The sequence below is a fragment of the Pteropus vampyrus genome, unplaced genomic scaffold, assembly GCF_000151845.1.
Source record: "Pteropus vampyrus isolate Shadow unplaced genomic scaffold, Pvam_2.0 Scaffold2, whole genome shotgun sequence".
NCBI classification, from domain to species: Eukaryota; Metazoa; Chordata; class Mammalia; order Chiroptera; family Pteropodidae; genus Pteropus; species Pteropus vampyrus.
Genome location: NW_011888783.1, coordinates 3,448,469 through 3,452,371, shown reverse-complemented (window position 1 = coordinate 3,452,371; position 3,903 = coordinate 3,448,469).

The following is a 3,903-nucleotide window of genomic DNA, read 5'->3' as shown; positions in this document are numbered from 1 at the left end:
AAAATACCTACGTATAAAATTAAAATGCAGGATAGAACACATAGTATTATCCTAGTACTGTAAAAACATATAGAAATGTAAATACATGGAAACACACTGAGACAGAGGGAGAGGGAGAAACGGAGAGGGGAATATTTTAAATGCTAATGTTTCTGGGTGGTGGATTACTTTTTTATAATTTTCTTTTTCTTTTCAAAAATGTCTTAACAAGTACTATTAAATTTATAGTCCAAACACCCTCACGAACACCTTTTAAAGTCCTGTGCTTTCAGGAGAGTGGCCCGTGCCTGCAGAACCAGGTACACTCGGGCACGCGCCTGTGGTCCCGCTCCCGGAAGTTTCTAAAACAGCTGGCCAGAAACGCGGTGGGAGGGACGGGGCTGCTCAGAAGAGCCTCCCCACGTGTTTTCGGGGAAATAGCCGGGGAGCGAGAAGGAGAAGGATTGAGAGGAAACCGAAAAGCGAAAGTCAGCACACGGGGAGCAGTACGCAGGCGCGGATCCGGGGCTTTCCGCTGAATTGGACGCCCTCCTGCGGTTTCTCCCGCAGCGTCCGGGAGGGCGGTAAACGCAAGCTCTCCCGGCGACGGCCAGCGGCTTTTCCACACCCTCCCTGCCGAGCCGAGTCTGAGAGTGGTGGTCCTTGGACAAAATGAAAGGTGGAAGTGGGGGCGGGTCCCCGTTATTAGAGAGAGCGAGGGGAACGTTTTCTAATTGCTTGAGGTGATGGAAACCTCACGTATCCCACACTTCCACCGTTTCTTTGTTCCCTTGTCCTGGAGTCATACCTTTATCCTCTGTCACTTCTCTACCTACACAATCTGCGCTCATGTTAACTCATATTTACTGGCCTTTCAAACTCTGCTGCTCACCCAGCTGGGGTGCCTACTCTTAAACCGGACATGAAGGTGGGGGCTGGCTGTTTCTTCAGCTGTCCTTTTGCTACATCTGCAAAAGGGGTTTTCCTCTTTCTCTTGGGGTCTTCTGGCCCCCCTTGCCCTCTCTCTTATGATGATTATACCAGATGGGGTGGGAGAGGAGAATAGTTTAGTCACTGGACCACCATTTCAAAAGTTTTGCAGGCCCAGGAAAAAATGTTTTGGCCTTGCTTGCTACCTGCATGACTTACTGAATGATTCCAGGAAGCACTGACCTAGTCTCTTTGGGCTCCACTCAACCACTCTTAAAGGGCTTTACCTACTAAGGGTGACCTAAGGACCAGCCTAGGACCTCCGGTGTGTGAGAGGACCCACCTTACTGGACCTCGTGTGAGAGTGAGCACCAGTCCCCGTGGCTGCACACAAAACCACCAGCAAGTGCACTTCACATAATTCCCACAATGCAGATGGATGTTTATTTTCCCGTTAAGAGGACAGGAGCAGCTATACAATTTTCAGTGCAAAATTAAAATATGGGTCCCTTTTTTTCAGAATCTATTAAAAATTTCGAGAAGGAAACAGCATTAATCCAAGCATGTGGCCCTTCTGAGTGCTCGGCCCTGTGCAACTGCACGGGTAGCATACCTGAGAAGTCCCTAGTGTGGGAATTTTGGGGGGGGGCGGTTTCCTCTGTAGAAATCTTGTTCTATGTTTACTTAAAACAAATGAAAACAAATATAATGAAGAAACAAATTAATACACCACTCCTTCCTGTAGCACTTGCAAGAACATCCAGAGCCTTCACTTTCCCTGTAGAGCCCTACACGATCTGGTTGGTCTTGCCTCCCTTCTTACACGTCTTGTCCCACTTTGTGCTTCACTATGCTCTTCTCCCCAGGCCCTCTTCCTATTCCTCAATTACCCCAAGCTTTCACCTGCCTAGGTCCTATATATATATATATACTGTTCTTTTGGGATGGTAGCTCCTCATTCTTCAGGTCCTCAAGTCATATGCCATCTCCTCAGACAAACCTTCATTAACCACTTCTTCCATTTACATTTATATTCTTAAATATGTCACACTTTTATTCTTCACAGCACTTATTAAATCTGTCCTTTATTATTTGCTTGTCTACTTTTATCTCTCCTCACAACAGGAGTTACTTGGAGCTGTTACAGCCTGTCTCATTTTTGTTCCATGAGAGAATTAAGCCTAATGCCCCGAGGTACCTGTTTATGAATCACCTTCTCTCCTATATATCTAGAATGGCACAACTTACCATCCTTGGGACACTGAGAAAACAGTCAAGCAAATCACTTTCTTGTGGTTTAGATGGGAAACTCTGGTTGAGAAAGGTAATGCTTGATACAGAGTAGTCAATAATATTTTTTAGATGAGTGAATAACATCATTGACCAACACTGTGATCAGGAATCATAGGTTAATCCCACCCTTCAGAACTCAGCACTTGCACGAATGGGCTAGAGTTGAGAAGGAGAAGAGCGTGTTTATTCTGAACAACTCCCCTAAAGGATTTTAATGAGAGCACCATTCTTCTTCTACCTCTAACCTCTCTCCCCCATCTCCACCCTGCCTCTGGGATTTTTTCCATGTGAGGCAGTTGATAAGACATCTAGGTGAATGATTGTCAAGTCTAAAGTAAGAATATGTTGTATAGGATTTTTAGCGGGGGCAGGAGCAGTAAAGGCTATGAGTTTAATGAGAGGGACTTAAGGGAAATTTCAGGTAGGTAGATGTCTGGGATGTTTGGCACACATGAGATACTTAAAGGAAAGTTAGAGTAAGCTAATAATCAAACAATATAATTCCAGAGCATTTCTACACAGTTTGGAGAGAGGTAAAGTAGAGAGGAAGTCCTGTGATGTTTGAACCATAGCAAGCATGTCTTCTTGGTTAATCAGTTTGAAAAGTAATATTGCGGACTGTTTATGATTTTAGAGTTTGGAGGCATTATAAAGGGAGTTCTAGTTTAGTCTTGCAGGTAGGCCAAAGGAGCAAAGGAGCAAAGGAAAGAAGGGAACTAATTGCTGTCCTCTTTGTGTTCGAAACACCAAGTCATTACCAAGTATTTATTAAAAGGTAGATTGTGCTAGATCCTAGGGATATAACTGTGAACAAAGCCTTCTTGGTTTCTGTACATAACAGAGCTTGCTTAGAGTTAAATGAAGAAGATGGCTGATATGCATTTACAATAAAGCCGATAAAGACTGTGCTAGGGGGTCTAGAGGATATGGAGCAGGTACGATGTAACCTGAGCCATACATATGTGCTCGTGTGTGTGTGTGCGTGTGTGTGTGTGTGTGTGTGTGTGTGACATGAAGCCTTTCCAGAGCCCAAAGGATGTGCAAGTGTTATCCAGGTGACTAGATATAGATGAGATGGTTTTGGAGAATTGAGAGGATACAGCACAGAGAAGTGAAATGAGTATGGACCATCAAAGAAACTGAAAGTAGTTCAGTCAATCTTTTGCATATATGTTTTGGAGGACGAGAAGTGCTGGGGAGAAGTGATGAGACATGAGATGAGAGATGAGTTGAAGAGTAAGAAGAGACTAAAAAATGACTTTGTAAAGATCTGTTAAGAATTATGGTCTTCATCCAGAACTGGGATTCTTAATATTTTTTGTGCCATGGACCCTTTGGGTAGTTAGATGAAACCTATAAACTCCTTCAAAAAAATAATGTTTTCAGTTGAATAAAATAAAATACCTAGGATTAAAAAGGAAACTACACTGAAATGCAGATATCAAAATATTGAAACCAATTTTGTGACTTAAGTGCTTCTTTATTAATGGCCTTAAATAAGATCTAGTAATGGGTCTGATGAATGCAATTTTAAAATTGTTCTTAGCATAGCAATATTTTAAGATAACTGTAACAACTGTAATGTGACAAAAATATGGTGTAGGTTATGGTTTGTTGCCCATATACCTAATTGAAGGAAATTCTAAGTTACAGCCAGAATTTTATGAAAGTAAAATTCTAACTATTGCCATCTAAATTCAC